Source organism: Podarcis cretensis (assembly GCF_951804945.1).
Source record: "Podarcis cretensis genome assembly, chromosome: 3".
Taxonomy (NCBI): Eukaryota; Metazoa; Chordata; class Lepidosauria; order Squamata; family Lacertidae; genus Podarcis; species Podarcis cretensis.
The window spans coordinates 72,159,807-72,174,256 of NC_137172.1; the positions used below are offsets into that span (position 1 = coordinate 72,159,807).

The window sequence follows — 14,450 nt, forward strand, 5'->3', positions numbered from 1 at the left end:
ATATAAGATACAGATTAACATAAAAGAATTAAAAAAAGAATAAAATATAATTTAACACCCTTTGGATTCCAAATTTCCCTCCCCCCTTTCCCGGTTGCGTTCCCAATGTCCATCAATATCTACTGTCTCCTGGAGCTCCCACATCTAAGCCATAATCCTTCACCAGTCCACTTTGCCGTCTTTTTAATAGTCTTTACCGTCTTTTAATCGTCTTTAATTTCAAATGTCCAATCTTAGAAGGGGTCTATCTTCCAACTTTGTCCAATTCTTGTTTTTCTTGTTGTTCTTGTTGTTCTCTCTTCTCCTCTTTTTTTTTCTTCTTTTTTCCCCCTGCTCTCCTGCACAAATGTTCTAATTCCAAAAAGCTTGTAATTCCTCTACAGAGGCTTTGTTATTCAGGAACAAAACATTACGTCAAGTCCCTTCCATTCTTCAATAGATAAATCTATTGTCTCCTTTAGTGTGTAGACCTCTGTAGACAAAATAGTGTTCCATTTCTGCAGTTTCCCAGGAGATAAAATGTCCGATTCAAATTCCATACCAGCGATACTTGTAATAACCCACAGCTCCTCTAGAGGGATTATAATAACTCAGTTTCATTCCCGATCTCACCCACCAGTCAAGGTAACTTATTTTTCCTTGTTTTAAACAGTTTATATCCAATTTATAACAAATGTAACCAGCAAAGTCCTCGTAACAAAGTTCTCTTATTGTTCTTCAGTTTTGGCAGCTCCTTTGACAGCTGTCAAAACCTCTATTTCTCCTCTCCAGGCGCTCTCACGGATCACTCCCGGGGCTTCCGGGGGGGGGGGTTATATTTTAATTCACATTCCACTCTTCTCCTCCAGCCCAGCTTATAATTTTCCATCGCGAAATTAATATGTTTATCAAAAAAAAAGGTTGCACTCGATCTTAGTTGTCAGGTCCTTTGCTTTAGCTCCTCTACAACAGGGGGGAGGTTGACTTCCTTTTTATACCTCCCCCGCTCGCTCCGAATTTAAGAAAAAATTTATTCCCCTTTTTAATCCAAGTTCTAATTACTCACGGGTTATTCTTTTAAGTCCAGATTTTCAATGGAAGAAGTCAGCGCTCTCCGCCAAATGGCATGCGGCTTCGCTCGGCAGGGGAAGCGGAGGACTCACTGCACCACCCCCCTCCCTGTCACCCGCTCCGCAGCCTTTAAAAAGGCTCCTTCGCGTGGTCGGGGGGGCGCAAACGGTGCCCGCCGAGTCACCATGCCCATGGGTTTCAGCGCCCATGGTTTTTGAGGGTCCCCGCGTCGCCGGCGCGGTAGAACCCAGCCCCTGCCGAGCAGACTCCCTCCGGAGCCCGGAGGGAGTCCGCCATTCGGCGATGGCGCCAACCCGGAAGTCCCATCTGCTCTGTTTCTATCTACAAAAGACAATGGATTGAATTCTAACTTTTTGCTCCATGAGCAGAAGAGTTCTGCTCATGAAAGGGAACTTTCCACGAGTGTAAGGTCCCCCCATGCAACAACTCTCCTTCTACGAATGGAGGAAACTCATTTTCTCTCTTCATCAAAGTTGCATGACATATACAGCTGCTGTGGCATTTTTCAAAAATGAAGCAGGGAACTTGGTAGCCTGTAGAGTTTGTAGATTTTATAAAACCAGCAAGATGTTTAACAGTGCATAAGAATCAATTTCCATAGGCAGCGAGACATGATGTTTGCTATGCTGGTATTTCAGATTTAATCAAATTTGTTAAGTGGATCAATTTTTAAAGCGTGGGTTTTACTATACTGTAATAGTGATTGGTTGTCTGAAAGTTTTATAAATGCTGTGTTGTCTGTGTCTTTGTGTGAGTCAGAGATAGGGAAGGGATTAGAAGGCTCCCCCCCTCCCTTTCTGCCTTAGCACTTCTATTGCATCAGGTTTGTCTTAGGTTGGCCACATATGCATCACCAAAATAGAAAGTAAATACTTCACCATTTTGGCATGTATTTGCATCAGATTTCCATGTACTAAGCTATATAAAGGTAAAAGGTAAAGGTACCCCTGCCCATACGGGCCAGTCTTGACAGACTCTGGGGTTGTGCGCCCATCTCACTTAAGAGGCCAGGGGCCAGCGCTGTCCGGAGACACTTCCGGGTCACGTGGCCAGCGTGACATCGCTGCTCTGGCGAGCCAGAGCCGCACACGGAAACACCGTTTACCTTCCCGCTGGTAAGCGGTCCCTATTTATCTACTTGCACCCGGAGGTGCTTTCGAACTGCTAGGTTGGCAGGCGCTGGGACCGAGCAGCGGGAGCGCACCCCGCCGCAGGGATTCGAACCGCCGACCTTTCGATCGGCAAGCCCTAGGCGCTGAGGCTTTAACCCACAGCGCCACCTGCGTCCCACTAAGCTATATGTATAGATACAAAATTAGAAATAATTAGTTTAAATTTAATAGGAAAAAATCACTACATCTCACTATAGTTGACTATGGGTGATTTGTGTCCCTGCTCAGTACCCTGTTGATGGGCATCTTCAAGGACCTTCCTGCTCTTCTCTTATGCTTCTTTTTCTTTAAAATGGGCATTGAAGAGAAAACACCTTCAAACAGAGTCCAAACTAGGACATAGATGGGCGGACTTCAAGTTTTCAAGATCTAGTTTCCCGCCCTAGAACTCCAAGGCCCACCAGCTACACTTGCGTGCCCAATATTGGCGGAGAAAGTGAGGTGGACATATAAATCCTCATCCCAGTAATTTGTTTTTAGTGCAGGAACTGAGCTCACAGCCCTTTCAGTCCAGAAACTGTGGCTGGTGCATAACTCAGTGACCAGCTTGTTAATAGGAACTGAATGAGTTGACATATTACATCAATTCTGGCCTGGCTTCACTGGCTTGCAGAATGTTCCCGGATTGAAATTAAAGTGCTGGTTTAAAGCTATAAACCCCTGCACAGTTCAGGACTCAAATACTTTGTGGAATTCCTCCTCCCATGTGATCCATATGAGCCTACCCAAAGCCTGAAGTCATTTGCAGTTTTTGGTAGAAACTGAAAGACTGGTTGACAAGAAAGAGGAGAGTTCTTTTTCCATCAGTTTATGAGACACTTTTCCCAGAGAGACTCTGCTGTCTTTCACTATTTTCATGGACATTATTAGAGGATTAATTTTCATGGCAATCATGCTTATTATTATTTGTTAAATTTCTATACTACCCTTCATGTTTACAATATAAAAACACAAAAATACATAACATAGTAACACACGAAACAATAATCCTTCCTACCCATACACAGTTTCAAAGGCCATAGATTGTTTAATTTGCCAAAGCCCCGGTTATAGAGAAACATTTTCACATAGTACCTAAAGATAACAAAGATATGAGACAAGCTTCACTAGGGAGAGCATTCCATAAAAGGGGAGCCACCACAGAAAAGGCCTGTTCTCGTTTTGTCATCCTCTGGACCTCTAGTTGGAGGGGGGGGGCCACATGAAGGATGGTCTCACATGATGGTTGCAGGGTCTGGGTCAGTTCATATGTTGTTGAGGAGAGGTAGGAGTTTTTTATTGTTGTTTTCAGAATAAGCATATGACAACTTTTCAAGTTTTAAAAACTTGTGTGCAACTCTTGTATTTAAAATGTAACACTTTTTTATGTAAGTTCCCTTTAGACTTTCTTGAGTCAGGTGACTTAAAAATGAAAATGATGATGCCCTGAGCTCCTTAGAAGAATGACGGGATAAAAAATTAATGAATAAATAAAATAATTCTGTTGCTTTCATCTTAAAATAAAGCTTCCCGTGGAGATCTAGCTGGGAGGGCCAGACATACTGTTTAGGAACTAGACTTTTAATTACTCATGATGCACATACATTATTCTAATACAGTATTATTTTTCTGCTAGCCACATTGATACTTTTTGCAGCATATTTCCAATTAGCTTTGCTATCTTTTTTAAAGAGGCAGTGTGCCAGAAGATGTTCGTTGTTCTTCCTGCAGAACAGAATGATTGAGTTTGAGATTCTGAGTAGTAAACTGTTTCAATTGCTTTATATTATATATTTCTCATACACCATTAAGATGACAGTGAATTCCCACAGCAACTTTCACAATTACATATATATGAAAATGTTATTGATTCACAGCAGTATATAGCTGGTTTTCCTGTTTCTGTTCCACATATAAATGACTTTCCAAGGAGAAGCCAATTCTGAATTTTAATCAGCTGTCAGAATACTGGTGATTATAAAGAATCAAATGAAATTCAGAGTGCAGTATTGTGCTGAAAGCAAGGTATGTGAAAATGAAATTAGCCATCTCTTCTTTTTCTTAGATTCTGCAAACATTGCAAACCATAAATGCTTCCCTTTTACAATTTTCATTGATGCAGCTCAAATGCACATCTTTGCAGGCCCCCTAATATCTGCCAGTAATCTCAGTCAAACTAGATTTGATGAGGCAACTATGCAGATTTTATTCACATCTGTCCCATTTACATATAAAGCAGGGTAGGTGGCAGCTTTTTTTATTTACATAGTGTAGATCTAAAACCAATCCCCTCCCCTGACTTACCTTATTGCTCCAATTTCCTCAAGCAATTTTCTCCCAGCCCAGTTCACTTTTGATATTGAAGTGATTCATCCAATGCAGCACAGCAAGGTGAGGCACGTTCTATTTCATGCGTAGAACAGACACCCTCCCGTACACTGCATAAGGGAACAGGGCAGACATATGAGTAAATATATGTGGCTGCCCCATTAAGTCTAGCTTGCCCCTATCTATGCACTAAAGATGTTTACTTGGAAGTAAGTCCTATTTATTTCAATGGAGCTCAGTTGCAAAGCAATCCAGCACTGCCAGTGGTGTTAAGTGGAGCAACACACCTATCACATCCAATCCTGGCCAGCGCAATGGAATATGGTGGTGGTGGTGGATTGCTTTGCAAGTGAGCTTAATAGTTGCAAGTGAGCTTCATAGTTAAAACTTAAGTGCAATTGAGGAATAGAGTTCAGGAGGCTTGCTGGTGGATGGGGGACTTAACGAAACAGCTGATAGATGAGGTAAAATTCCAACATGGTAAAGCACAACACTATGGAAAAGCAGCTCTGCCCGTTCTTTGACAGGTTGAGATTCACATGTTTATTTTATTCTTCTTGATTTATTCTGAGTCAACCCTGTATGTTTGTACACATAAAAGTGCATTTTGTATGGAAAGTACATTATAAGGTTCAGCAAAAAATATTCTGTATTTTTATGCTCCAGAAGCGCAACTCACAAAAGATGCCTCTGTGACTGTGTAAAAATGGATTCTTGTCAAACAGAGTAACTACCCTAATAATGTGATGATACGGCTGGCTCTGCTGCCAGACTCCACTATGGCAAGAGCAACATAATTATATGAGAAGCAACAATTCCCTTATCTGTCATTAACATGTGTTGCTGCTAACTGTATTTCGGCATGGCTGAAGATGAAGCACAAAATTAAAATTTAAACCTAGTTCCTCCGCACATGGTTTTCACACTTTATGGAGCTGCCAAAATAGACTAGGAGATGGCAATATTTGTGGACCAATCAGTTATCACCAAGATATCATGCCACCAATTTTTGTTTCATGGATGTTTCTTGATTTTAATAAAATTAATAATATGTAGTTCCTACATTTCTGTTATGTTTCTTTTGGGATTTTGTTCAGAGCTCACTGCTACAGAATAGAATGTTAAAATGATGGTGCTATTTATTTATTTTTCAAAAAAGGTCAATACAGTTTTAACATTATTACCATAGAAATTTTGAAGATTAACAAGAAATTTGGTTTCCTGGAATGCAAATGCTGTGGTTTCTATACCTGCCAAAAGTCCAATCAGGTTAGTAAATAAGAACTATCAGAGTCAGAAGCTGTTTCGTTGGTTCATTAGCAGATTTATCAGCTCCAAGGTGACATTAATCTAGGCCCAATAAAGAAAATTGAATAAAGAATCCTGCTATTAAGATATACCTTGGAAGGTGCAGAGTAAAGACCACATTATTTTATTCTAAATTAATTGAAGTGGAATAATTATTATCTGCATCCAAATTTATCAAGAAGAATTATAACCCCACACTTACATATACACTGAAATAGTGGGGAAGTCCTCCTTGTAACCTTGTTCTTTATATATAGGAAAGTAGATCATGAGACAACAAACAAGAGATGGATTATCTTGTAGCATTTAAGGTTTTTCTTGTAAGAGATAGTCACGAAATCCCACATTACGTAAGTTGCTTACATAAAACCAGATAATGCAATGATTGACCAAAGTGGATAAAATACCAGCATTCTTAGGAAATGTTCATGTCAATCTTCAAACCACACCCTTCAGATGACTTACACTGACTTAAACAAAACTTCTCTGCAGCCAGAATTCTGAGGACCATAGCAACTGACATACAAAAACTACAATGAAGGTAATTATAAACAACTAATTTATTTTTAAAAATTACAAAATGGTGAAGATGTCTAGAGGAACAAGAAGAAAACAATACATATAGATAATGTAGGACCAAAAGAAGTGACTTTAACTATTCTGGCCCAAATATAGTAAGTGTTGATCCATGTCAGGTTTCCACTGACACATTATCACCCCTGCAGAATTTTTATAATATCCACCAAATATATGTGCTGTATCACAGAAGATGCAAATCATAAAGCTGCTCAAAAAGTGCCCAAGAACTCCAGGCTCAAATATGGTGTGTGGCAAAATACAATTACTTTGCCTCCCGTATGCCCTCATAAAGTAATGGTAATTTTAGAGATTTTTTTTAAGGTTCATGTGTGGTGGGGTTCACCATAGCTGGTGGTAGCAGTAGAGACAGTCCTTTAATTAAAACTCCCCTGTCCTACTTTATAAGCTGGCCAAATGCAGCACTGAAATAGCCACTGAAAAAAGTCCCCCCGCCCCCAAAGTTGAAAAAACTTTACATAAAATTCAAAAAAGTAACAATAGCATATAAACCCTTTTAAAAAAAATATCATCCCCCTAAAAAACAAAGCAAAAACTATCATATTCCTTCAAATTCTCCTCTGAACAGGATGGTGGGTGGTGGAGCATTATCATAGCCCTAGAAACCTACTAATTTCAATGAGTATTTCTGAAGGGGAAAAAATACACAAGTATTTCTGCAACATAGTAACATCCTAGGTTTTTGAATATTAGAGTGTTGAGATAGAGGTTTCATTAAAAAACGATCAGCTAAAACAACAAAGAAGCCAGATTGCTTTCTAAGTCTTTTGAAGATCAAAGCTTTAAATATAATTTAGATGCAGTTTCATAAATAATGAATGTTCAAGTGACTGTGGCAGCATTCAGAAACTGTACATGATAATTATATTAAAATTAAACATAAGCAAACACGTTTTAAAATAGCTGTTTTCATCGACTATATGACCCAAGAGGCAGTCAACCACAAGAAGCAGATATAACTAGGATTATATTAATCTTGCTTAGGTCACTTTGGTACAGGATTCATTGCGAGTCTTATTTGGCACTAAAATAAAAAGGCGAACGTTTCTCATATTAAGTAACGGATAATGTATAAATACTTCTCATGTCAGTATTTTCAATTTGCTGCTGAAATTCAACACATAATGGTAAGAAATGTACTCTTGGAATTTTGAAAGTGGTTCCTCAAATGAACATTGTATGACGACTATGGCCTCACAGTATGAAGGAAATGGAAAGTTAACTTTTCTCTCTCTCTCATTGGGTCATATGTGTGCATTGAGCCAAAGAACTGAAAGGGAAATCTATGCACATTCAGCTTCCACTCACCATGTGAAGTCTTTCTGAGAAGATCTCCCTCTGTCTTGCTCTTTCGTGGTGTTTCACCATACAGCAAAAACCTTTAGACAGGTGTTTGTTCCATAAGTTTTTTAATGCTCCAGCTGTGATGAGACCCTGCTCCCGTTCTTTAATGCACGAAAGACTGGTTTATGAAGGGGGATATGCTGTGGCTTTGATGGTGTTTTAAAATTAACCAGGAACAATCAACAGTATCAATAGCTACTAGCTATGCTGGGTATAGAGAACCATGTTCAAAGGCAGTATAACAATGAATATCAGTTGCTGAGTGCAAACACTGGGAAGTATATTGCTTTCATAACCTGCTTGGGTGGCTTCCTTGATGCATCTGGCTGGCCTTTGTTATAAATGTTATGTACTGAAGATCTCACCCTGGGCCAGCAGGGGGATACTGTAGATAGTTTTCACTCAGGTCCACATATGCAAATAAGGGACTGAAAGGAACGTTCAGTGATTGGATAGTTACAGAAAATTGTTACTGTTGCGTTCTAGTGGAGCTCTATATAAGCAGGCAGGCTGAACCCTTCAGTTCAGTTCAGTTCTGGCCTGTGAATAAACAAGAGCTGTTTGAAGAATCGCTGCGTCGTCTGATATGTTCACCCACAACTTAACAATAAACAAGATGCTGGGCAAAATTAACCCTTGGTTTGAACTCTTGCGTTCTTATGAGTCCCTCCTTCTGAATATCCCCTGATAGGCCTGTGCTATGCTTACACGCTCCATTGTGGGCTGGAATTTACTTCCTGCAGAACCCCTTTCTGCCTCAGAAAGGATATTTTGCAGTGAAGGGCAAGATTTAAGAATGCCAGATGAAGGAACAGGACTGTCCAGCAGCCTCGTTCCGTCTCCCCGTCACTTCCAGCATGCAGATTACTATCTTTATGCACAGCAGCTACGCTGGGTATAGAGCCTAATGGGGAGATGCCTCCCCGATTGTCCTGTGTAAGGTCCAGAAAGTCCTTTGTTAAGAGATAAAATGCCTCTCTGTGATGCAGCACAAAAATGGAGGGAGAGGGTAGTGTGTAGAAAATGGTTTATTGACCCTGTGTGAGGGAAGGAATTTTGCACATGACATTGTTGTGAATTTAAAATAAATAAACAGAAGTTATTTATTGGCCCGACATATTTCAAGTCTCATGACTTTCCCTCCAGGGCAACTGGTTTAATCCATTCAGAGGATTGAAGACTGTCCTACTAACCCTGTGAATGGATTAAACCAGTTCTCCTGAAGCAGGACTGCAATATTTGATGCATGATTGACCAAAAAATAATAATTCAGTGCACGGTTGTGATCTTCTCTTTCTCAGATTTTGTGTTGATGCCTTACCTTCGCCCCATTCCCTATGACAGAGCATGTCAACACAGCAGTAGTTCGTCCCGTGTAGCAGCAGTCTGTGTGTGTTGCAATCCTGCTGACTCTACAAGGAGCTTTTCTGCCTTCGGTGAATGTAAGGCAGGAAGGCAGAAAAATATACCTTTAGATTTTTGTTGACCATAATCAAACCTTGGCAGCGTATGCTGAACTAAGGGGTTGTGTTAAGTGGCCAACTGCTACAAAAATATTTTTCCTAGATTATTTTTTTCATGTGTGTTCTATGTTTAACACCATGCAGCTGATGCTTGGACCAGTATAAGTGAACAAAAAAACATGTAAAACATGCATTTGAAAAATGTGGGGAAAGGTCATGAATTTGGCCTTCTCCCCTTTTTCTTTGTCATTTTTTGGGGTGGAATATAAGGAAGGAAGGGGAATACAAATAAATATTTCACTTTGTAAGAAGTATATGTTAAAAGGTCAGTCAGGTTAATCTCCCTTTTCACAATAATGAGAAATTAATACATAAGTCATCCGTATTTTATCTATTAGGCATTCAGTGATGTCATTGAGAGCCTCAAGCTGCAGGAATCTTTGGCAAAGCACTATTGATGCAGTCCTCTCTGCACAATGACTCTATCAATATATTTGCCTTTCCTTCAATAACATGAGCGTTAAATGTGACATTTACCACTACAACTACTACTACTACTACTAATAATAATAATGTTTATACCCCGCCCATTTGACTGGGTATTAACTTCCCTGAACAGGGCTGCTTCAGATGTTGACGCCAGACCTTCAAATGTCATAAACCACCAACCACCTGCATTAAAATAGGATTGCAAATGCCTGTGAGACTGATGAGATGTGTCAAAATGCCATTCCTTTCAGAATCGATGCATGAGGGGAAAGATGGCTGCCACTATAGAGCCATACAGCCGTTAAGGCTGAAATGCTATGCACAGTTAGCTGAGTTCCATCAAACCCAAGAGGTCTTATTCTGAGTGGATTTACCTAGAAAACCTAACTGTTAAGTTACCCTTTTCTTAAATCACTTTCATCTAGTGGTTATTGGGATGCACACTATGATCTTTCCTCTCTACAGATGCAGCCATCAAGCGTTGTGAATACCAGTGTTTCTCCTACACTCGGAGGGACAGATAGCAGCACATTTCCTCTTCATGCCTGCATTTCAAGCAACCCTGGAAAATGAGCTCTGCACGCTCATTTCCCCAATTTCATGCTTTTCCCCACTCATCATGAGCAATTGAACCCCAGGAAATTATATAATCCCATTGTTCTTGCTGGAGTTATGAAATTCCATCAGTCCGTTACTGATGGAGAAACAGTAAAAGCTGTATTTAATAAAATAATGAGTTCCAAGGAAATGTAACTATAAATATGAAGCTGCCTTATACTGAATCAGACCACCGATCCATCTAACCTAGTACATCTGCTCTTATTGGTAGTGGTTCTCCAAGGGCTCAGGCAGCAACCTTTCCCTCTAAGAGCCTTGTCTTGCAGAAACAAAAGATGGCGGGAGCATGAACATCCAATTAATACTACAGCAGATCACAAGTATAGTAATATGGAGGTTCAACAAAAACATAATAGTAAATCTCCAAAGTGGTAAGAGATATTGGGGGACTCCTGGTACATAAGCTAGGTTTGGCTTCTTTGAAGGCTACTGGGGGTTGATGGGAATTTTGGTGATATAGGATACACACACACACACACACACACACACACACACACACATCTATACTAGGGATATGCATTGGCCAAGTGTGAGAGTGCAGGTGAATAACTTGGTGAATCAGGGTGATCCAGGGTTCTCTTCCACATTCATGGGTTGAAATGTGATTAAGCATTTCCATACATTGAAATGAATGGCTCTACTTCCATTCAAATGGATTCCACTTGAGAATCTGTGATGTTTGCTCTGTGATGTTTTATTTACACATACAAGTCATCAATTATCACTGCAAACATCAAGTAAGGAGCATTCATGTGCAAGCCATTCCTTGGTCTCACCCTCCTACACTTCACACTCACCATATTCTAGAATTGGTGAGTTGACTCTCAGAATAGATATCAGACAGGGAAATATTGTGGGGGGTGGGGGAGAGGAAAGATGTGGCTCAGCAATGGCATCATGTGTTATTTTAATCTAAATTGTTTGCATATGAAACACCTTTCAGCATTCTGTGCCTAGGCTTTGCTATGGGAACAATTGAGATCATGGGTAGAATTCAGCGTAGTCTGTCAGTAAACACATTTCTACCTGCCTGGCAGAACTTCGCCTGCAGGGGAAGAGAAGGGAGAACGACCCATAGCACTAGCAGGAGTCCTTGTGCTGGCTTCTGCTAGGGTGAATCCGGTCAATAATTTTTGTTACAGTTTTTTAATATATCTGACCCAGTTCATACATGTATGATATCATTTGGCACTTTCATATGCAAACAGTATAGGCCAAAAATCCTGATAGTGCTGAACCGCATCTCTCTCCACCCACCCCTATATTTCTGTGCTAGCATGCAGTTTGTGATGGGACATGGTTGTGTTGTCATTTCCACATCCCAGCTCCACTCCATTTCATTGGCTACTGGTTTTAGGGGATTGTTGTTGTTGTTGTTTAGTCGTTTAGTCGTGTCCGACTCTTCGTGACCCCATGGACCAGAGAACGCCAGGCACTCCTGTCCTCCACTGCCCCCCCGCAGCTTGGTCAGACTCATGCTGGTAACCTCGAAAACACTATCCAACCATCTCGTCCTCTGTCGCCCCCTTCTCCTTGTGCCCTCCATCTTTCCCAACATCAGGGTCTTCTCCAGGGAGTCTTCTCTTCTCATGAGGTGGCCAAAGTACTGGAGCCTCAGCTTCACAATCTGTCCTTCCAGTGAGCACTCAGGGCTGATTTCCTTCAGAATGGAGAGGTTTGATCTTCTTGCAGTCCATGGGACTCTCAAGAGTCTCCTCCAGCACCATAATTCAAAAGCATCAATTCTTCGGCGATCAGCCTTCTTTATGGTCCAGCTCTCACTTCCATACATCACTACTGGGAAAACCATAGCTTTAACTATACGGACCTTTGTTGGCAAGGTGATGTCTCTACTTCTCAAGATGCTGTCTAGGCCTGTCATTGCCCTTCTCCCAAGAAGCAGGCGTCTTTTAATTTCGTGGCTGCTGTCACCATCTGCAGTGATCATGGAGCCCAAGAAAGTAAAATCTCTCACTGCCTCCATTTCTTCCCCTTCTATTTGCCAGGAGGTGATGGGACCAGTAGCCATGATCTTCGTTTTTTTGATGTTGAGCTTCAGACCATATTTTGCACTCTCCTCTTTCACCCTCATTAAAAGGTTCTTTAATTACTCCTCACTTTCTGCCATCAAGGTTGTGTCATCTGCATATCTGAGGTTGTTGATATTTCTTCCGGCAATCTTAATTCCGGCTAGGGATTCATCCAGCCCAGCCTTTCGCATGATGAATTCTGCATATAAGTTAAATAAGCAGGGAGACAAAATGCAGCCTTGTCGTACTCCTTTCCCAATTTTGAACCAGTCAGTTGTTCCATATCCAGTTCTAACTGTAGCTTCTTGTCCCACATAGAGATTTCTCAGGAGACAGATGAGGTGATCAGGCACTCCCATTTCTTTAAGAACTTGCCATAGTTTGCCATGGTCGACACAGTCAAAGGCTTTTGCATAGTCAATGAAGCAGAAGTAAATGTCTTTCTGGAACTCTCTAGCTTTCTCCATAATCCAGCACATGTTTGCAATTTGGTCTCTGGTTCCTCTGCCCCTTCTAAATCCAGCTTGCACTTCTGGGAGTTCTCGGTCCACATACTGCTTGAGCCTTCCTTGTAGAATTTTAAGCATAACCTTGCTAGCGTGAGAAATTAGTGCAATTGTGCGATAGTTGGAGCATTCTTTGGCACTGCCCTTCTTTGGGATTGGGATGTAGACTGATCTTCTCCAATCTTCTGGCCACTGCTGAGTTTTCCAAACTTGCTGGCATATTGAGTGTAGCACCTTAACAGCATCATCTTTTAAAATTTTAAATAGTTCAGCTGGAATACCATCACTTCCACTGGCCTTGTTATTTGCAGTGCTTTCTAAGGCCCATTTGACTTCACTCTCCAGGATGTCTGGCTCAAGGTCAGCAACCACACTACCTGGGGTATATGAGACATCCGTTTCTTTCTGGTATAATTCCTCTGTGTATTCTTGCCACCTCTTCTTGATGTCTTCTGCTTCTGTTAGGTCCTTTCCACTTTTGTCCTTTATTATGTAAATCTTTGTACGAAATGTTCCTTTTATATCTCCAATTTTCTTGAACAGATCTCTGGTTCTTCCCATTCTATTGCTTTCCTCTATTTCTTTGCATTGCTTGTTTAAGAAGGTCTTCTTGTCTCTCCTTGCTATTCTTTGGAAATCTGCATTCAATTTCCTGTATGTTTCACGATCTCCCTTGCATTTTGCTTGCCTTCTCTCCCCCGCTATTTGTAAGGCCTCATTGGACAGCCACTTTGCTTTCTTGCATTTCCTTTTCATTGGGATGGTTTTCGTTGCTGCCTCCTTTATAATGTTACAAGCCTCCATCCATAGTTCTTCAGGCACTCTGTCCACCAAATCTAAATCCTTAAACCTGTTCCTCACTTCCACTGTGTATTCATAAGGGATTTGACTTAGATTGTATCTTACCGGCCCAGTGGTTTTTCCTACTTTCTTCAGTTTAAGCTTGAATTTTGCTATAAGAAGCTGATTGATCTGAGCCACAGTCAGCTCCAGGTCTTGTTTTTGCTGACTGTATAGAGCTTCTCCATCTTTGGCTGCAGAGAATATAATCAATCTGATTTCGATGCTGCCCATCTGGTGATGTCCATGTGTAGAGTCGTCTCTTGTGTTGTTGGAAAAGCGTGTTTGTGATGACCAGCTTGTTCTCTTGACAGAACTCTATTAGCCTTTGCCCTGCTTCGTTTTGATCTCCAAGGCCAAACTTGCCAGTTGTTCCTTTTATCTCTTGACTCCCTACTTTAGCATTCCAATCCCCTATAATGAGAAGAACATCCTTCTTTGGTGTCACTTCTATAAGGTGTTGTAAGTCTTCATAGAATTGGTCAATTTCAGTTTCTTCAGCACCAGTAGTTGGTGCATAAACTTGGATTACTGTGATGTTAAAAGGTCTGCCTTGGATTCGTATCGAGATCATTCTATCATTTTTGAGATTGCATCCCAGTACAGCTTTTGCCACTCTTTTGTTGACTATGAGGGCCACTCCATTTCTTTTACGGGTTTCTTGCCCACAGTAGTAGATATGATGGTCATCCGTACTGAATTCAC

At 40.9% G+C, this 14,450-nt stretch overlaps 2 protein-coding genes across 8 annotated transcripts in view; one reads left to right on the forward strand and one right to left on the reverse strand.

Moving 5' to 3' along the window:
* Window positions 1-14,450, forward strand: part of HS3ST5 (heparan sulfate-glucosamine 3-sulfotransferase 5) — a 147,407-nt gene that overhangs the window by 77,283 nt on the left and 55,674 nt on the right. The window contains exon 3 of one of the 7 annotated variants that reach the window (XM_079971738.1): window positions 6,351-6,399. The exons of the other annotated variants lie outside the window; for them this stretch is intronic. The gene's annotated coding sequence lies outside the window, so the exon portion shown is untranslated. The remainder of the gene's footprint in view (window positions 1-6,350; window positions 6,400-14,450) is intronic. 7 annotated transcript variants of the gene reach the window in all.
* Window positions 1-14,450, reverse strand: part of LOC307213428 (uncharacterized protein) — a gene marked incomplete at its 3' end in the record, with an annotated part of 135,387 nt that overhangs the window by 52,902 nt on the left and 68,035 nt on the right. The gene's annotated exons all lie outside the window — the stretch shown is intronic.